This window comes from Oxyura jamaicensis, chromosome 3 (assembly GCF_011077185.1).
Source record: "Oxyura jamaicensis isolate SHBP4307 breed ruddy duck chromosome 3, BPBGC_Ojam_1.0, whole genome shotgun sequence".
In the NCBI taxonomy this organism is placed as follows: Eukaryota; Metazoa; Chordata; class Aves; order Anseriformes; family Anatidae; genus Oxyura; species Oxyura jamaicensis.
This window is the reverse complement of record NC_048895.1, coordinates 97,707,194-97,729,242: the sequence shown is the minus strand read 5'-3', so window position 1 is coordinate 97,729,242 and position 22,049 is coordinate 97,707,194. Positions and strand designations below refer to the sequence as shown.

The 22,049-nt window shown below is 38.9% G+C and overlaps 1 long non-coding RNA gene across 1 annotated transcript; it reads left to right on the top strand.

The window, feature by feature from the left end:
* The first annotated feature begins 17,893 nt into the window (after positions 1–17,893).
* On the top strand, positions 17,894–20,689 carry LOC118163718. Its single transcript, XR_004749166.1, has 3 exons — positions 17,894–17,955; positions 18,031–18,061; positions 20,423–20,689. It is a non-coding gene; the product is annotated as an uncharacterized LOC118163718 (long non-coding RNA).
* Positions 20,690–22,049: the final 1,360 nt, after the last annotated feature.

Sequence of the window (22,049 nt, the reverse complement as noted above, 5' to 3'; positions counted from 1 at the left end):
TTGAAATTAAAGAACCCGTAGCTTGCAAGAGCATGATTTGTTCCTTGTGCATCAAAACATAATGCCCTTCTAGATTATCTCACTGGGGCGCACTATGACTGCAATGCACCAAAAACATTTTGAAAGTAAAAGTAAATAAACCAGCTGGTTTCATGTTAAACAAAACAATGGAAAATTCCTATTAATATAAAAGAGAGAGCTTGCATAAAAGATATGTTCCTTGTTCTTTGCCAAACTCACCACTTTGTTTTCTGCTCAGCAAGAAAAGAAGCACTGTGCTGCTTTTTCCTGATCAGTGACCATGTTATCATAATGATTCTCTCTTTCATACTATCATAAAATGTTAAAAACAAGTAACTGAGGAAATTGGTAATGTTACAGCTGCTCCTTGCAGTTGCATTCATATCAGGATATATCGCTATTAGCCACATAACTCAGCCTCAGTGTTATAGTGGAAATAGCACCAGCCTGAAATTATTACAAAAGTTTTCCTGGTAAAACAGATATTTTCATCTCCCACAGCTGAAATCAGTGTTATCAATGACTGTGACCAATAAAATGATCATTTCAACTTCAGCTGTAAACCTTTGGTAACAGGAACAAGCTAGTATAATCCATTTGCCTTCAAAGTGCCAACATGGACATCACAGCCATAAATCAGGGCTCTTATTGTACAGCTAAAGAACAAAAATGACGATCCTTGCCTCTTTTTCTAAGTTCCTTGTACTAAGCATAGACATTACTTAGTGATGACATATGTCAGGATGGCTTCCTATGTGCTGTGTGTGACACTCTCTCAAATATATAAGCATGCAACAGTGACAGTAAACCACACCTGTCTTCAATAGGAAGCACCTAAGGTAGAAGATGAAATTGCTTGAGATTTTCTTGGAATCCCCACCATTCCACCAGTGATTATTTCAGCAAGCTGAAAAAGAATGAAGATAAAATATATTGCTTCCATTTAGTTAAATCAGGAAAATTACCCAAAAATACATTTAGATGACCAGAGGGATTTAGAACTTCCATGCTGTTTAACCAGGGTCTTGCTGGTTAATCAAAACCCTCTTTTCTTGACAAAGAAAGTGTGTTATATGGGAGTTAGCACATGCAAGTTCTCTACCTTTACAGATTGGTTCAAAGGCTTGACAAAGTCCCCAGAAGCCTCAGACTTGGAAAGTATTTTGCAGTCTAGGCCAGGACAAATCCTGCTGCAGTTCTGAAGGCATTGCAATGGTAATGGTAAAGGTAAGGGAATTCAGAATGAAGGCAGAAGTATTGCACATCACATTCACACCAGCATCTGGAACATTCTTCCAGCAAACTGTTCTTGTGTAGCTAATCCAGTGCCTCATTCTACAAATACAAAGAAAGACTTATGGTACTTGGATGCACAAAGGGAAGGTTTGCTTATCTTTGTAGGTTGAAATTCAGCTTGCTTTCACCTACTAAGCCTTGGTAAAGTTTGCACCCTGAAAGTACTGAGTTAAAAATAGCAATAAAATACAGAAATACTTGCTGAAATGCCAGGAGTTAATCTGTGCTCGCAGTATTTCTTATGAGAAGTTATCTCACTGATCCTCCCTCTGACTGCTTTGACACCTGGTTGTGGCTGCAGCAAATTCTTGAGCTGCACTTCAACATGCAAAAGGAATGCAGGGACCCAACACTCCCAAGGGTGCCATAGCAACAAAAACACAATCCAAAAAAACATTTTTGTGTAAGTTTCTTACCAGTGTGAATACTCTTAAATATAATGTGGAAGGTGCTTCGTCTCCAGGTAAGGACTGAAGAGCACTAGTCCCTGAGGCTGAGCACCAGGGAAATGACAGCCAAGTCCTTCTGCAAATCTTACTATAACTATATGAATTTCTTTTAGCCGTTACATCACATCTGGGCTGTCACAAATGTTTTAATGAAGTGCTTGCCTTACCAGAATCATTTCAATTTCTACATGCAGAGAAGTCAATTTTAATTAACCCTGGACAAACAAATAAACCTGCTCAAAAGTTAAGTAATTCCCCTGATTTGGCAGTCTGCTTCCCTGAAGAGTGATTGAACTGTTTGGTGAGACATAGAAGCCTGTTGTATATTGGGGAAGAGCACCAAATATTGAACTAAGATAATTAAACAGGTTTAATGAGCCCAGCATTGTAACTCAGCCTAAAGTTCAATGCCAATTTATATTCCAAGGTAACTATGCCTATGTTAGATACTTAAACATGACTTAGCATGCCTGAAACAAAAGAAGACATCTGTGCTAGTTAGAAAAATGAGTCCAGAGACAAAACCGTACAGCAAGCCTTGCACCCACGTAGAGACATTCTCTTCCAGTTCAAAATAAGGTCTTAGCTGCTGGGCTGGGCTGGGCTGGGCTGTGGCGTTCCCTGAACTACATCCAACCACTGTTTGGAAAAGGGTTAGATGACCCAGATCAAAACCACTCCAGAGACATACTGAGAGTTAAACTATGTATGACAGGGCTGTGTCCTGGCTTTGTACAGTTTACTAACACAGATGCAGTATATAATTTCAGGAAGTTCTTTTTTAAATGAATCCATCTGTTCATAGTGTTAATGTATAGCCACAGTATATGTTTAGGGCTTTCCTAGTTTCAGGTGTTTTATGCTGTGAAGGACTATTCTATGCCTGTAAGTACCTCCAGCCTATGTCTATATTACTAAACCCTCTTACCCTCCAAAACACAAAGTCCTCATGCAAATTTCTAACTTTGAATGAGCTGTGCTAACTCCTAAATTGTGCCCAGGAACTGCTTGAGAGAGCATTGCTTGGCCTGGGTCAAATCTGGCCAAAAACATTCTAACACCTTGACATTAGAGAGGATCTAGTCCCCATAACCAGGGTTATACTCTGGTATAGCTTAATTTCTGCATACAGCTGTAGTTCGAGTTTGCATTTGTCCACAGGTATATCAGTACTAACTGCAGGCAGTAAAACATTACACAAGGCACTTGAGTAAAGACACTTCCTTCTGTAATCTTGGGCCATGTCCTACATTCAAGTCCTACAGAACCACTCAATCCAAGAATTAACTATATTAAAAAACAGAGAATATAAACTTTTTCTACATATGTAGTTTTTATACCCAAGACTTTGTATTTACAATGGCAAAATGGCATAGTTTGCCTTTTTAAAAGCTAAATATTTTATTGAACATAAAAAAAGAATAATGTATGTGACATCTATCACAATAAAATATTTTGAATGCATATGAAAAGAACATAATTAACGTTTGGAGGCTGCAAATCGAAGTCTAATGAAATCTGTGGGAAGATTGCTACATACTTCAGTAAATTTAGCTTGCAGTTCCAGCAATGTTAAATTTCCAGTAACTCTATTAACTAAGTGGGAATTCCTCCAGATTTGCAGAAATATGACTGAAAGCCAAATTCAGTCTAAAATATTTTTTAAATTCCACGTTAACTATGTGGAATCATTTCCTTCCTTATTCCTGCCTTTAATCTTACTATCAGAGGAGGTAGCCATGCATTCTGTTTCCCATTGTATTGTTTTGTGCTTTAACACACAAAATGGCATTCCCTTGGCCTTATTTTATATATTTATCATTCTTGTCCAAGAAAACACATAAACCACCTTTCTAGCCTGTCTTTAGCATGTGCCTTTCATAGACTACAAACTGCATTTCCAGTAGGCATGTTTCTCCCATAGTTTGTGTGTCATATATCCAATATAGAAGTAGAATCAAAAATTCCTATGTGATCAGCAACCTAGTTTTGTGTTCATCTGTCCTATTTCCCAAGGAGGAAACCTCCTCCTCAGCCTGTTACTCATGTCTTGAATAATTTGGAGATAGGTCACTCCACCTAAGTAACCCAACTGTGAAACTGCTTCATGGTCCATAAGAAATACAAATTATGATACTTCCTCTAGAGTGCAGACTTTGACAGTCACTGCTGATAGAAGAGACTCTTTGTTTAGACCTGAGCTAGTCTAGCACTAACACAGGTCTATGGATATCAGGAGGTTGCTCTGATTAACCCCACTGGAAGGCCTGGCCAAAACAAAAGGAAGCTACGAAATGACTTACAGGGTTTCTAAATCCTTAGGCTATAAACTATTTTGTTTGTGTTAGCAGTGCTAACAAAATAATTGTTTGTTACCATCTCTTAAAAACATTTCTTGTAGCACAGAAGCTTCTAGTTAACTTTATGCATGGCCTTTATTTTGTGCTTTAATTTTGTGCTTTAAATTTAAAATGTCTGGCACAAAAAGACTCAAGAAACAGGAATTTCCTACCAAGGTTACAGCCATTTGTTTAAAATGCTATTTACCCTAAGTATAAGAGCATTTTACATAGTCTCTGGTTTTGGCATATCCAATTTTGTCCTGAAATTTTTAATAATTTTAATAATAAAAATATACATTTTTTTAGGCCAACCCATTGGTATATCATGTTGTATCAGTGAAGAGGCAAACAATAAAGATATAAATTACAGAGTCTCATTTACACATTTTGAAATTTTCTGTAATAAGCATTGTGGACTGAGAAGGGATGCTGAAAGAGTAATTGGATCTCCTGACCCAATAGAGTAAAACAGGTGAGAATTTACAAATTAAGAGATTAAGCTCTACTGCATAATTGCAGAATTGTAAAGGTCACTCTTGCAATCCAAATAAACCAGATTATAATATAGTACAGAATAATTCAAACACTGCAGTCACTAAGGGGGGTAGTAATCAATAATCACTTTCAAAATGAGAGGACGTATTGAGTAAAACCTTGAAGCACTCTTTTCTGACTCTAGTTCTCTTCTGCATATGCCTTCTGGATATGCAGACTTTACAAAGCTGAATAATTTTATTTCAGGACAAAGCTGTAATCCAAAATGAATTTGACAAACTGCAGAAGTGATCTCAAAACATGGGCATAAGTGCAGAACATTACTTTTCAGGTGTAATAATCATTTGCAAAAATACAGATATGGGGATAAGTGAATACATATTCTTTCAGTAAAAGGCTTGGCAGTGAAGCCAATATTAAAATGAATAAAATTAGAAGTGTCAGGCTAGCATGAGGAAATCCATAAAGGCATATATAAACTCAAATACAGAATAAAAGACACAATGAAGTAATATTTCTGTTCTATTCTGTTTGGAGAGGACTTCAGTTGGATAGCTGAATCTAGTTCAGGTGGCTGCATTACAATAAAACACAACAAAAGCATACAGTAAAAGCTTTCCACTCTAGTTGCTCCACTGGGGTTTTTGTTTGTTTGTTTGTTTTTGTTTTGTTTTGTTTTTTGGTAGTGGTGGTGGGTTTTTTTGGAGTATGATACTTAACTTTTTTTATTACCTTAATTTCATAGATCTTTGCATGGAGACTGAAGAAGGCTGTTAAGAACATTCATTGTGTCACTAATGTTTACTTCTGGTCACTGCTTTTTGTTAGTGAGAGAAATAGTATAAACAGATAAACTTTGTTCACTAAGTACTTAGTCTTGAGTTGACTAGATACTGTTCTGCCATCAACAGGATAAAGCTAGAGCTAAAAATGAAGTAGACCTCAAAACTGCTTTCATTAGCCCCAAAACCCCAAATCCTCGAGAAACTTCCAGTAGAACAATCAACATGTCCTATGTTGCAAGTTCTCCTCAGCTGAACTCACTGCCGAGTTTAATTTTTTATGTTTGCTTGCTAGGCTTCCTTCAATAATTCATATTAAAATAACAATAAATAAATAAATAATGCAGTTCCTTTGAATCCTATTTCCGACATAAGCTGGATTTACCATTCTGCTTGGTAAATGAGTGGGTTTCTGATGGCTTTTTCTTTGTTCTGGGCTCTGAAGCACCTTTGATCCCTGGGGCAGGGATAAGAGACTCCACATTCTTACTTTTTTCTTCATGGACCTTTGACAGCTTGCAGAGAGAGATAGCTACAACCGAAAGCATGTGTCAGAGCACTGAGTATCTCTCTTGTTGTACTATCTTGAACAAGCCAATTCCTTCTCCATGCTGCAGTGTATAGATGTGTACAAAGGAGAGAACCATACTGTGTTATTAGATGGGCAATTTTTTTTTTTCTGGCTTCACATCTCCAGTAATGTCATAAATTTCATTCAACAGCAAACAACTACTTCAATTAAAGCCAACTTTCCTGATGAAGAAACACATCCATTGTGTGTTTGAGATGGAAATGCAGAGAAATATTAAGTTCTCTTCAGGTGAAGATTATTTGCCTCAGCAGCTGTCTCTTTGTTGGGAGTTTATGGATCCTTGGCATTTTTCAGGTTTTTGTCCACTAATGGAATGAAATTTGTAAATATGGTTCAGCATCATGCACATATATTTTGTGCTTTGTGTCTGAACATTAGACACACTGGAATCAGTGAACTCTGTGATGGCAGATTGTAACAGAATAAAATATGCTGTCATATGTATTCATTTCTCCTTTCTCTCTTTCCTGCTATTTAAATCAGCATACTAAAAGGACAGATTCTCCCTGCACTCTTGTACTTTTGCTAATGCATTAGCAGTTATAGAATCACAATAGTCATTCTTTTCTCTCCATACATCTTTACAGGCAGATTTATTCAAAGCAAAACAAAATTCTGCCCTTAAATTCTCCAAAGCCACTCTGCTCCTAACTCTCTCTTCAAAGAGATGGGCTTGGCAGTATGCCCTGGAGGCTAGAACTCTTGGATGTTTTGAACCAAGTAACTTTCCTGCTCATAAGATCCTAACATATCTGGCAGTGCAATGACCTGAATGTTCCCATTGATACTGGCCAGTCCCACACCACTGTCTTATGTAAACTGTCCCCACTGGAGTTAGAAGAAATGGTTACTAAACACTTGTTATTCAAAGTGTAGGGTATTTCACAGAAAGATGATAATCCATTAAGCTTACAAGTACATGAATGGCCATCATTTGCACTTTCTACGGAATGACAAATGTGAAGGGCAGAGTTTCAAAGTAATAAGCACAGAGGCTCACACACCCCCTATTTCTTTATATATATATATATATAGGCTGATGTATGTGTATATGTATATATTGGCAGATAGATGGATATAAGGGCAAATTGCAGCCTTGCCACGCACACAAGTTAGATCCCTTAGGCCTGTTCAGTGCAACTCCCAGGCTCAGTCACATGGGAAATAGTAGGATTTCTTGCAGTACCCTGAGTTTAATTGTGGCCACACGCAGCCTTGAATTATTTCCACTGCTGCATATATAAATCAAATACAGACACATACTGGACTATATTAGCAGAAGTATAGCCAGCAGGTCAAGGCAAGTGATTATTCTCTTGTACTCAGCACTTGTGCAGCTGCATCTGTAGTTATAAAGTTCTGTGGTTTTGCTTTTGGTGCCCAGCACAGCAGTGATAAAGACAATTCAGAGCAAGGCCATCAGCAGAATACTGAGATGGTTGAGTATCTGGAGCACTTGATGCTGAAGAAACTGCATTTGTTTAGCTTGGAGAGGAAAAGGCTGGAGGAGGGACCTAGTAACAGTCTCCCATTTCGTCCATTTCTGAAAGGGAACTTAGAGATAAGATGGAACCAGACTCTTCTTAGAGCTACATAGTGAAAGGACAAGAAGGGTGTAAGCTGAAGTAAGGGAAAAATCCTATCAGATACGAGAAAAAGAAAAAAAAAATACAGCAAGAGTAACTGAAGCAGGCTGGCTAGAGAAGTATGGAAACTCCATCCTTGGAGATACTCAGACAGACGCAGCCCTGCACAAACCTGGCCTGCCTTCATAGATAGCTCTTCTTTGAGGAGGAGTCTGAACTAGCCAACCTGCAAATTTCCCTTCCAGAATGTGCCTTCCTATGAGTCTCCGATTCTGAATATTTACCATGAAAATAAGCACGTGTCTAACAGCTCATTTGACCTACTGTGCAAAATACCTGAAGTAACAGCAGAAGTCCTTAAAATTAATAGGGACAGGACAGAAGACATAAATAAATAAATAAATAAGTAAATAAATAAATAAATAAATAAATAAATGGGGGGCACGTCCCCAAGGGAAGGGGGGCAGGAAATGAGGCAGGTCCCAAAGGGAAGGCAAGCCGGGAGCCAAAGGCAGAGCACAGTCCCACAGCATCTGTGCCACAGTGCTAGCATTAGGGGGGCATGGACAGTCCTGGACAAGCTAAGGAGGTGAATCAGGTCTAAGGTCCATCTGGGAACCATCAGGAGATGAGGACAGAAATGGTGTTGGAAAAAAGGCTGCAGCAAAATTCCAAGATTCATGAGGTAAGAGTCGTTAGGGCCATTAAAGCCAGTTAATGCACTCAGAACCCTGACAAAATCATGCATTACATGCACATCTTTCCTAAACCTACATGGCACCTGTCTGAAATTATCAAATCTTGTCAAGAAAAAATGCTTAGCAACTCTGAAGACCATTTTCCATAACGCAACACAAAGTGAAACATATTTATTCTCAAAGGAAAAATAATAAATCAAATAATTGCATCCAGGTTTGACAAGATTCCTAAATTCCTTAGCATTCCTTAATATTAATGTCTACTGCATTAACAGTGGTATCTCACAGGGCAGACCTATTCACAATAATATTAGAAACTGTTTGACATCCTGACTTTTTTTCTCCATTACAGATTGTGCACTGTGGTCACACTTCAGGGGAAACTGAAAATACTATCTGAGCCAGATTCATTTCTGTGAAGTACACATAGAATAAATTTGACCAGCAGCCATAGATTTTTCAACTAGTTTTAGAATAACTTCAACAATGTTAAATAAGCTTCCTCAGAAACTGGAAACCAATTGTTATATTTAATATCAAGATTAGATGCTGAGTGCCAGCTTTGGAACTGTTTGGAAATGTGACTCTTATAGTATCCCCTACACATGTCAAAAATATGTCACTTTTAAGTGCATGTAGGGAAGTGGCTGGGGAAGGCAGTGTTGTTGCTCCTGTCTTGGGAAAAGGCAAACCCACTCATGGGATTGTCTTCATCCAAGGACCTGGGTACACCTGGTAGGTGATGCAAAGGGATGGGGATATCAGGTGTGTGCCTCAAGGAGATTTAACCTTGGGAGAAACTAACCTATAATTTGAGTGATAGGAAGACACCACAGAACCAATGACAGGTCATCTTCACAAGGAACCATCAAGTACAGCGACAACTTGAGCTAAGCTGATGCTGGTGTCCAGATGCCCTGTTCCACCAGTCCCGAATGACCACTTTGGCAGATGAGGCCTAAATCATCAATAGTTCTTATGGACATTCTGGAAGAGGCCTATAGAATGAAAAGCAGTACCTATAGATATATCTGTTAAAGGACAGGGAACAGTGGTGATGAGAATACCAATATACTGAAGTATGTAGAACCTGAGTGTGACACAAATGTTATGGAATAAGGGGTGGAGGTTGTGCTGGGTTTGGCTGGATGGAGCTAACTTTCCCTGCAGCAGCCCTTACAGTGCTGTGCTCTGCACTTGTAGCTAGAACAGCACTGGTATCACTCCAGTGTTGTGTCTGCTGCTGAGCAGTGCTGGCACAGCACCAAGACTCCCCCTAAGATCCCAAGAGCCAGCAGGCTGGGGGGTGGGGAGGGGACATCACCAGGGCAGCTGCCCTAGACTGACCAAAGGGATATTCCATGCCATATGGTGTCACACTCAGCAATAAAAGGTGGGAAAGGGTAAGAAGGGGGGGTCTCGTTATGAAGACGTCTGTCCTCCCAAACAACTGCTGTGCATATTGAGGCCCTGCTTCCTGGGGCATAGCTGAACATTGCTTGTTGATGGGAAGTAGAGAATATTTTTCTCTTTGTTTCCACGCAGCCTAGTCCTTTTCCCTTTAATGAAATTACCTTTATTTCAACCCATGAGCCTTTTTCTTTCCATCATATTACCCCCACATACACCCTTCAGGAGAGTGAGTGAGAGAGTGCTAGAGTGCTGTGGTGGAGTTTATCTCCACATCAGGGTAAAACCACCACAGTCACATATGTTAAATGCATCATTCCCAGAGGCAGGAACTTCCTCCTGCCCCTCCATATGATACGTAAATTTTCATAATCAGCTGGTACCTGAATCTGGTCTTCCAATGTGCAAAGCACTTCTCACTTCTTATTGACACCCTTGAAATTTGTGCATGCTACGAATTTCCGTGAAACACACTCAAAGCTCCATCTTTATGGCTGGTTCCTAGATATTACAAAATCAGTGATAGCATTCTCCCAAGATGTCCTGGAAAAAAAATAAAAAATTGTTAGTTTGAGTCTATGCAAAGTTTTGCCATGAACATAAAGCAATGCTTCCCAACATAAGATAAAGTTATTGCCAATAAGAGTGAGCATATGGATAATGAGCTCAGAACTGCTTGAAGTCTCTGCTTACATTTTAGCAACAGCTTTTGTATCGTTTTCTTTCAGCAAAGCTCACAAACTGAACCAAGTCTTCTGTGTTCTCAGCAAATAGGAAAACTAGTTTGTCACTTCCTACCTACTTAGGGCTCCACTCCACTAACTGCTGTTATTGTTGTTATTACCACCCCATGGAGCTGTGTGGCATACCCCTGTTTTTCATCTCAAAGGTAGGTATACTACTTTTGTAGGGAGGGGAGAAGTCCGTGTTCACAGCGGGAGCTAATGCTCCTGTTGAGTTTCTCCAGGTACCACAGAGCACACTGGTTCAAGAGCTCCAGTGTCACAACTGCACAAGATCATTCATCAGCTGTCTGGAGTATGGTGCTTCCATGTCAGGCAGGAATCTGTTGAGAGTGTGTCTGTCTGGTGGGGTTTCCAGCCCCCCTTGGATCTCAGCAGCCAGCTGAAACCATGGCAGAAGCTCTCCCTCCTCTGGGAACGCTGCATGCTGGTGCCGCTGCTGCTTTTCCTTCTGGGCTTCCAATACATCAACATGATATTCATTCACTAAAACTCAGGGAGTTTGCAGCAGTGCAGCACAAGCCAAGCTGGCTTTTAGTTGTTAAGTTTCTCGTGAACTGAAATCACCGCCTTTTGTGCAAAATCGTTTTTCACTCTTGCTTCTTTTGGGACGCTGTTTTTTCCTCAGTGCCAGCATGTTGTCCTTCTATAGTACTGGTATGCTGGAATCTTGTTATCTACATTTATTTGCAAGAGCGTTTGCAGTTTCCTAAGATCAGAGCCCAAAGACAAATGGCCAGTACCCAGGGAATGAGCCACCATCCACTCTGACCTGGTTTCAACAGACAGCCCTTTTCAAAGGGAGATTTGCCCCGCCCTGTGGAGATAGATGCTTATCCTGTATCCAGCCAGTACTTCTAGAGACAAAAGATGGAGCTGTTCTTTGACTTCCTTCCCTAGAAAAGAAACACCATTATCTCAGTGTTACCCAGCCTTCTGAGTTTCTCTCTTGGTTCCTTAGAAATGGCTTTGTCAAATTTAAGCTTTTTTGCCAATAAAATCATGGCTTATCCCCTGGAGAAATTTGATTTCCTAGCATCAGGAACTGTCTGGAAAGCACAAATGAAGTCTACAAAAATCAAACAAATGTGTTATTATTGTTACTAGTCTCACAGATTCATAGCAACTACAAAAGACATTAAGTTCCTCTATTCCACCATTCAATAACATAGCAGTATCACCCGCACCTGGATTATTTCTGACAGACAATTCTCTAACCTCTTCCTGAAGTTTTTCAAAGACAGAGATACCATGACCTTCCCCAGGCAGCTTTTCCATCCCTTTACTATTCTTACTGTTAGAATACTTCCATGGTATCTAACCTGGATTTTCTGATGTAATTCAAGCCCTTAAATCTTGTTACACACACATATATAAAATATATATATATATCATAGGGAGCAAAATATTTCCTTGATCCTCACAGAAGCCCTTTTCGTATTTGAAATCTGGCACTCCTTTCCCTGTCTTTTTTCCCATGACAGTCCTCTCTTCTTTTGTCTAAATAACCCTAGCTTGTTCAGTCTTCCCTCACAGGTCATGTTTTCCAGACCTCTGACTCATTTTGTTGATCTCCTCCTGAATTTCTTCTTTTCTTCTTCCACAAGCTGAAAACCTCTGCTTCTCCAAAAACCTCACTAATGCTGAGTAAAGAATAAGGATGACTTCCTACAGCCTGCAAGCTGTATTTCATCTTCATCTGAATGAGATATATTAAATATTTAAGTATTATCTGTGTGTGCAAGCAAATAGAATAAGACACTTCACTGGTCTTCTTTCATTAGATCTTTCTTAGCCCATGGTTTTTCAAGCATTCCAACATTTGAATTATGAAAGAAAAACAGAGTGAAGCCCTGGACAAGTTCCAGTAAATATAAGACAAATTGTAGCACTTGATATTAATACAATTGTCAGAGGTTACTCTAAAGCCAGTACCAAGGAGACATGGAGAGGTCTGAATTACAAAGACACATTCATAACTCCAATTTTTGGCTTAAAAACATATGAAATTTAAGTCTTAAATGTGCCCGTTCTCTTCTGGCTACGTAAGAATTACTTGCATGCAGTTCTGGGAAGGTACTAAATCACTACAGCTCCAAATGAAATTTACTGGACTGTGCACCTGGCTTAGGCCCTTTATCCCAGTTCATAAGAAGGGGAGTTACCTGAACACATCACTCCCATGTGACTAGAAAAGTAAGCCCTTAAGATCTGGTAGACCAAAAGAAATATTGCTAATGGGACTAAATAACCAACAGTAATGACAGAAGTTTTGGCAGCAGTTGAATACAATTTACAAAATGAATGTTACAATAAATAAATAAATAAATAAATAAATAAATAAAAATCTGGTATTATTTTTGCCAACTTTTTAATTAAAAATGTGAGTCATACTTCATGTAAATGTGCTTTCCAATTTTACTGACTCACTGGATTCAGTGAGAAGGAAAAGAAACTCGTTATCTGAAAAGTGCACAGACTTTTACACTTTGGTCCAACGCCCATATGGGCCTTACTCAACAGTGAATACTGGAACCTAAACATTTGATAGCAGTTCCTGTAAATGGGAACCTACATTTTTCATTTTGATTCTTCATGTAGAGAGCTAAATGTTTATAAAGGGGATTTTAAAATGAAATGCAATTACCTACACCTAATCAATAGGACTCTGCTGGAGCAGATTTTACATCTCCCCTTTTCTGGAGTTGGATCCTTGGTTGAGACCCACAGGAATGTAGTACCAGAAATCCACAGCTCAGTACTATCTCCTAAGCATAAGCATTTTTCAACTACTAGGCAGCATTTACTAGGCAGTTTTCTTTCAAAGCAAAACCAAAGGAGGAAGGGTCCAGAAAGCAGGAAGCCTGAATACAGGTCCATCCCAGTGGAGTGCTATAGGAAGGAGGCTGCATTGCCTTACACATAAAAAATTCCACATAGTCCAAATCCCAAGAAAGCAAGAAGAGTTCACCCAGTGATAGTCCTATATCCACCAGAGAACCAGTGCTAGGAGAAAGGACTTAAACCCAGGACTCATACACCCTTATCCCAAGTACCTTTAATCACTGAATAAAGAAAATGCCCGTGATTATGTGCCTAAGAAAACCATTCCCAATTCTGGGGTGCAAGCTACTGTCCATAGACAAAAAAACAAAAGATATATATTTATAGTTAGTTCCACCCAGAAGCATGAATTTGATGTAGCTCAGGCCTATGGGTCTCAATACCAACCAGCCCAACAATGAATGCAAGAGATTTCCATCTTATTCTGACTTTTCATCAAAGGTGGGGTACACATCTATTTGTGTGCTGGAATCAAAGGAGAGTTATCAAGAAATATGCAGCTACATGAGACATTTCTGCTGTTCTGTGCAACGTCTAGCTAATTGTTATCCACAAATGCTGCTCCTTCTCCTAAGTTATTCATGAAAACATTTAAAATGCCAAGCCTAAACCAGAATTTTGGAACTTTGGATTTAGACTTATCCCCTTTATAAACTTTGGATTTAGACTTATAGCTGAGTATTTGGGGTAGTCCTTTCCTATGCAGGAAAAAGGAACTGGTGTTTTTCTTAGAGAACTGAACCAAAAGTGGCTTTGAGAGACACTGTTGCATGCCCTTCAGAAAGACCTTTCATTGATTAGCTTACTTTTTTTTTTTTCCTGGGATACTGAAGCTTGATGATCACTTGATTATTCTGTGCCTGTCTTCTCTCTCAGTGTGAAAATATCAGTAATGGACGTACTTCTTTAGAATGAGAAGTCCATTTCTCTTAAAGTATTATACTGCTGGGGCCGGTCCTCTTCAATATCTTCATTGATGATCTGGATGAGGGCATTGAGTGCACCCTCAGTAAGTTTGCAGATGACACCAAGTTAGGTGCGTGTGTCGATCTGCTCGAGGGTAGGAAGGCTCTGCAGGAGGATCTGGAGAGGCTGGACCGATGGGCCGAGGTCAACTGCATGAAGTTCAACAAGGCCAAGTGCCGGGTCCTGCACCTGGGGCGCAATAACCCCAAGCAGAGCTACAGGCTGGGAGATGAGTGGTTGGAGAGCTGCCAGGCGGAGAAGGACCTGGGAGTGATGGTTGATAGTCAGCTGAATATGAGCCAGCAATGTGCTCAGGTGGCCAAGAAGGCCAACAGCATCCTGGCCTGTATAAGAAACAGCGTGGCCAGCAGGGCCAGGGAGGTGATCGTCCCCCTGTACTCGGCTCTGGTGAGGCCGCACCTCGAGTACTGCGTTCAGTTTTGGGCCCCTCGCTACAAGAAGGACATGGAGGTGCTTGAGCGAGTCCAGAGAAGGGCTACGAAGCTGGTGAAGGGCCTGGAGAACAAGTCTTACGAGGAGCGGCTGAGGGAGCTGGGCTTGTTCAGCCTGGAGAAAAGGAGGTTCAGGGGTGACCTTATCGCTCTCTACAGGTACCTCAAGGGAGGCTGTAGCGAGGTGGGGGTTGGTCTGTTCTACCACGTGCCTGGTGACAGGACGAGGGGGAATGGGCTTAAGTTGCGCCAGGGGAGTTTTAGGTTGGATGTTAGGAAGAACTTCTTTACCGAAAGGGTTGTTAGACATTGGAACGGGCTGCCCAGGGAAGTGGTGGAGTCACCATCCCTGGAGGTCTTTAAAAGACGTTTAGATGTAGAGCTTAGGGATATGGTTTAGTGGGGACTGTTAGTGTTAGGTCAGAGGTTGGACTTGATGATCTTGAGGTCTCTTCCAACCTAGAAAATTCTATGATTCTGTGATTCTGTGATTCATAACTAAAATGGAAAACGTTCTGATAGATGTGTGTCTGTCCCCACATATTTTAAAGAAATAAAAAAATCATCTCAGGTAAAAGTAAGAGCATATCTATTATAATGTTATTTATAATTTTATTTGTGATTTCCTTTTATAAATATTACCTCTTTTAATTTATTTACGATTGAAAAATAAATTATAAGCCCATCTGCAATCACCAAAAACACCAGATACAACTTAAATAACTATCTAAAATACTGAAATTGTGAGAAAAGAGAGAAAGAAAAAATGGCTACAGAAAAGGAAATTTATTGTTAAGGGACTGGACGGAAGCTCAAGGAATGGGAATTTTGAACTTGGTTCTCTTGCTGCTTTGGTGTAGCTTTCAACAAGCAGCTTAATCTGTTCTGGTTACATTTCATTGGTAAAACAAGGATAATAATATTTCATTCCTTTATAGGAGTATTAATAAGGATATGCATGCTGGTAAAGAAGGCTATTATAATACTAAGTGACATGGAAAATTCTTGAAGTAATGAAAAGAGAATTTGTATTTATTTTCTTCCTTTCGACTAATGTTTAATAGTTCAGTTGTCAGCAACTGAATATTTATCCACAAGTGAGATAGCAAACAGATAAAATAAAATAGTTTAAATTCCACGTTCTGCCTCTGCTTTTGCATACTCAATACTGCTTAGCCAAGAAAAAGTGACTGACATGAAAAAAAAAAAAAAAAAAAGGAAAAATTTTTAGAGAACTTCTTTCCTGTTTGTGAGGAAGCATTATCTTTTTTCCGAACACTGATTTTGCAGGAAGTCAGAGCTGAAATGTTTTTGTTTTTGTTTTTGTTTTTGTTTTTCCTGAGTTAACTTGACAACTGTCAAGAAGAGAAGGTATGTTTTGCTACTTACGTTTCCTGCCCTGCCGCATGTGCCTGAAGTGTAACCAGGCTCTACTTGTCAAAGGCTGTAACAGAACAAGCAGCAGCAGCGCAGGGATAGTCCTGAGCTGGAACTCAATGACTCTTTGGGAAGACAAGGTGCAGAAAAGTGAAGGTAAAGATGAAAGATGCTGTTAAAATGCCTTTATCCTTAGCTAGGTCTGAATGACTCAGTAATGAATGTGGTTCTTAGCATGCATCAGAGCATCCAAAAGATGTTGAAACTAATGAATTCCTTATTTTTCAGCCTTTTGTAGAAAATATACCATGTAGCTATATATACCATAAGAACTCAATTTTTATTCCAGAAATGCCCTCTTCCCCACCCCTCTGGCTTTACCTGATTGCAAACACTTTTAGAAGGTTTTGCATTGAGTATAACTTTTTTTTTTTTCCTCTCTCTCTCTTTTTTTTTTTTTTTAAATATTTTTCTTTTTAACATTTAGAAAAAAAATGGTAGATGGTATCAACAAGACTGGGGCTTTGCAGTTCCTGAATTCTCACAGAGCCATGTTCAGATAGGATCCTTCTCTTGGACTTTTGATCTCAGAAATGAAACAGGTGATGTTTAATGGCTGAATGGGTAATGGTGAAAAGATTGGTTGAAAACCTGTTTCTCAGCTACATGAGATCTCCACATGGTTGAAGAAAATATATATATATAGATATATACATGGAAACCACCATTAATAAAGCAGGGCTCACACTACCCTGTGTTCAGATGTCCCAGAACTGGGGGTAAAAAAAAAAAATTAAAAAAATGTAGGTCTTAATCTTCTCACAGACAAGCTAACAGAATGCATTGAAGCAAACATCTTTGTTAACTTTAAATTTCATAGAAAAGATGAGAGAAAAAAAAAAAAAAAGGAACAACATCATTTATACAAGGAAATGGAATAAAGACTGTGACAGTAGACATTTTAAAATTTAAGATTGGTAATTAATATATTCTATAGTCAATGTTATTTCTGTAATCCTGTACTTTTCTACACTTTCCTCCCTTAATATCTAAGGTAAAAGCTAACATTTTCACTGACATTTTCATTTTCTATTTCATTCTACAAATGGAACTCATTTGAAACTTGGTTCCTGATCCGTCTAAGAAATACCACTTGGTTTTTGCTTTCCCCATCTTTATTAGTAATAGTACCTTTACCAAACAGGGAGGTCTTGCAGTCTGCTTCAAAGGCAGTCACACTGTCTAATCTCTTCTTGCTTCTCTGTTAGCATCAAAGCACAAGAAGATTTCGAAAAGGCACTGAAAATACTCTATTACATGTTGACAGTTACTGTAAGCAATAGCTCAGCAGTGCAAACAGCTGAGCTTGTTTTCAAAGACAAAAAATGCCCCCAGCCTATTGTTTTTGTGACAAATCTGGTACTGTAAGAGCAGGAGAGTTAAACTTTTAAAGAAGATAAAGAATTTTTCCATAATGGAACAGCTTGGGTGCACCAAGATGAAATGATAGCCTGAGCATCAGAGCAATTCTGTTTATCAGAGCATGTGATAAAAATCTTGCAATAATCAACCTATTTTAGTACTGGGACTTGACTTTATGCAATAGAGTTTTAATCATAGCAAATTTTATCTATAGTAACAGAACCAGTACCAACAGTCTGACATATCTGTTTCCGTATCGTGTGGATAACAGTATTAAGCTCTCTTGTATGTCTGCTCTGGCACAATGTTTAATTACATACTGCATACAGTTCTTCCCCAGCTGTGCTGAGGATCAAATCAAGGCAGAATACTGAAGAAGGCTCTTATGGGAAGCAGTCTTATTTCCTGAGGGAATAAGAAGGTCTCTAGTGAACGAGGCAGGGTACTTTGGAACAAAAAAAGGCTGATCTCAGGCTTAAGGTAACTGAATATTTTGCTTATCCTTTTGGCTTCCAGACTCCCCCCAGTTGTTTTCTTACTTTGTTTCTTCCACAGAGCTCCTGTGTGGTGCCAGGCTTCCTTTTAGGTAAGTATTTTACAGATGATCACTATGTTCTTTTTTTCTGACTACCTTTTTTTAAGAACTGGAGGCTTGACAAAAGTGCTAAATGCCCCTTTGGCCCATCCCTGCCAACCAACCTGCCTCAAAGACATAAGAACTTTATACCTTTTTTCAGACAGAAGAAAAAAAAAAAAAAAAAAAAAAGGCTGTCAGTGTCTTTTACCTTTGGAAGAGGACTGTATTTCTCTTTTCCCCTGTTCTTTGTAAAAAGTTTCTGTGTTTTCACTGAAAATCTCCAAACAAACCAAAACCAGCAGGTGGCTACCACTTGACACTTAGGCTATGACTGTATTGGTAAATAAAAAGCTCCAGAGACAGTTCTCTACCACTAGACTAGCCAAGTATCACAAACAGACTGCAGGCATACAGCTAAATTTTCTTATGTCCCAAAACACAATATCCACAGCCTGACTGCCTCCCTGGCTTGTGCTGAGCAAACTATGCCCAGGCACTGGGAGGCTGCTGGTTTTAATGGGACAAAATTTTGCCGGGCTTCAGGCTAACTATTGACAGGATAGGCAATCGAGTGTCCTGGCTGTATTTAGCCTCATGGTGTAGACACAGTCTGGAAGTTTCAGCTCTGATGGGTGTAAGTAGAAGCAAAATGAAGAGCCAAGACTACTGCCTGATCATAGAAGTATGATAAATCCGTAATAACAGGCAGTGATGCAAGTACTTATCACCCTGTCCTAACTTTCTTATTTGCTGGGGGTCTTTTTCTGATGGCATTTTTTTTCATTCACTTCATGAAGTTGATGATTTATATTGATTACAAGTTTATAGTTCAATACCAGTATTATTTGAAGGATTTAATCCATGAAATGACAGTAAAGCTATATTTGTATTAAGCTATAAGTAAAGCTATATTTGTATATATATTTGTATTTAACTTGATTAAATCCCCTACTGAAATTTCTGGTGATTAAACATGGTAATAACAGGATAGCAGATTTAACGTTGTTTAAGCAATTCCTGCGTTGCTCTTAATACACAAATGGTATCGACCTACAATAATAAAAATAACACTTACCTAAACAGCACTTTTCTCTGTGAAGGATGCTTAAATATTTTATGAACTATCCATCATTCTTCACTACAGATATAAAGGCTTTCTGGAATTGCCTCTGGTGTTTGATTAATGATAACAGCTCAAGCCAGTCTGATAAGGAAATAAAGAATATCATACTATTCAAACCAGGCAACAATTTACATATTCAGGGTAAAGTCAATGGAATTAGGCTCCAAGCCATTCCTTGTAACTACTATTTCAGCTTTTTCAGAGAAACATTTGGATTATTTCACAAGTTAAAATATTTAGGACCACTCTTTTTATCAGCCATTCACCTTCACTTTCACTGGCTCAATGGCCTTCCCCTCATTTTGGGGTTCTCATTCATTGCTAATTCCTGGTCTATCTTACCCCTTCTGGGCTGGAGAGTACTCAAACCTAATACCTGAATTAAAGGCTAATGGACTTACACTGATGTCTGTTTCATGTGAAGGACAGCAGGATCAGACTTGCATAATCACAAGCACTATCTACAAGACTGATTTCTTCTCAGTGAGCTGGATGGATGTAAGCCACTTGCTTGCTGGGATTTGTAAAGAGCACTTTCTGAAGTGTCTTGGAGCAGCTGCAACAACAAAGTTACTCAAAAAGATAGCTTACATTACTTTAGAGAAATATTTTTAATTAGTATTTAAACCTTTTAATGATAATTCCTAAGGAGTGTAAAATGCTTGACACTTACAGTACATTATGCTAAAATGTTTATGGGAAGATTTTAGAATGCATATAAGAACTAACATTACTATGAATGCACGTAAGTTCTTCCAGAGAAAAGGTAGCTTTACAGCAGAATACCTATGCTAGATCAAACCATGTGATGGTGACACACAGAACCTCAATTAACCAAGGAAGGTCATTAAGAAAATGGCTAAATGAAGAACAAAATATAACATACATACATGATCAATGTGAACAGTAATAGTTCAAGGAAGCTAGTTATGCAGTTAGCTATATACAAATAATTGAATAAGGAAAAAACAGTATTGTTACATTTTTCTCTTTAGTGAAAGTGGACCTGTTATGCAGCATGTAATTTTAATGAAAAATAGGGGACTTCATTTATGATTTAAAAAAGAAATAAAAAATCACACTTCGTTAAAGGTGATTTTCTGAGGACTTCAAGCTAATGAGCTACAGTATTTGTTTGTAAGCAAACAAGCCTGTACAGATTTTCCTGTTAAGTAAATGCATGAGCTCGTTTCTGAAAGTGAAATTAAAACCTACTAACAACACAGAAAGCTCATTTTTGTTTCCAGATGAGAGAACATGGTGGGATTTTTGTCTGAAACATCAGTCACCACAACAATTAACAGTGTCATTTCAGAGGTTACCAAATCTGGATGACATTTTACTAGGATTCTTTCATGTTTGATGCTTCCTTGTGAGTCAAGTTCTGTGCAACAGCTTGCTCCAGCAGTGACCTTGAGGAGTGTGCCTTTTGACTTCAAATCAAAATGTTCTAGAAACTGTCAACCAAAGTGATCCAGCTGATCTTAACAGATGAGAAAGTAAATAAAGCAAAAGGAGTCTCATGCTTAGAATGTCTTCATTGTAATTCCTCACAAGCAATGAGAGTGCTAGTACAGAGTGTAAGTGAAACCACTCAGTTTCAACTATATGCTGGAAGCAGCCTCTCCTCAGCACTTTTCTTTCTTCAACAGAGAAGTTCAGCAGTGGCACAGCTCAAGAGCAGATACTGACTGCATTTTGTTCCCTCTGCAGAGACCTTCCCTCTCAACAGCAAACCCTCTACTCAGAGACAGTTAAATCTATGCAGAGAAACAACCCTTGAGGAATATAGAACTGCCACAACAGAAATGTTCTGTACCTCGTGACTCCTCAGTTTGGATTTTAATTTCCATTATAGGTGCCTTAATGTATATTTGATTCCATGATATAGCCAATTAGACAATTTGACATTAAGACAGTAATCTCAATCTCCTATCATTTTACCACACCTCAGCAGTTCAAGCATGAGGTGTTTTCACCTCTATTTTACTTTCAAATCATCATATTGTAAGCTTTAGTCAGCTGTGTTAAGAAATACCCATGATCCTGCCAAAATATTTTCCTCTTGTTTCACCATAAATATTAGAGTCCAAGTCCTCAGGTCCCAGAACAGAGCCTTGGGAAGCCAGCTCTATCCTGCAGGTTCTGGGAACTGGAATACTGTCTGCAGGTTGTAGAGCAACATTAAAATACTGCCATGCAACTAAAGGCTTCAGATAAGGCAGGCATATTAGTTAGTCCCTAAAATGCCACTGGCATCTGAGGAATTTGCATGTGTTTTATGTTTAGCATGCATTCTGTTGAATCACTGTCCTCTGAGATGTACGAGCCTAAGAATTAATGTGCTGTCTGCACCAAAGAAGGGAGGATCTCCTGTAGGCACATATTCAGCAGGTCTGCCCTTGTTCAACCCGAAAATCCCCTTCTGTAAAGACACAGAAAGAGTTTCTGGAACAGAAATTTACAGTGCCTGAAAAAGTCTTTCTGCTCTTCACAGACATCCTAGGTTCTCTACCTTCCCTAGCAAAAGGATCATTTGAGCTTCACCTCAAGTCCTCTGCTCTGGCTGTTACAGGAAGGGTGATTAGGCAGATTCTGTCTCATACACAGACACATTATTCATCAGACAAGGACAATAAAATTGTTCCCATCTGGAAGACGACAGAAAATAAGCAGATGTTATCATTCAGAATCAAATGGAGATATGTCCTGAAATACAAAAGTTCACATTAGGTTATTTTTTCTGCATATGTGCATTGTTGCCACCAAGAAACTTACCATGCATTTTAAATATCTCTTAAGGATGGAAAAGAGGCAGTATCAAGAGGCTGACATGACCACAAGAAAACTTTGGAAACTATATTTTGTAAAACA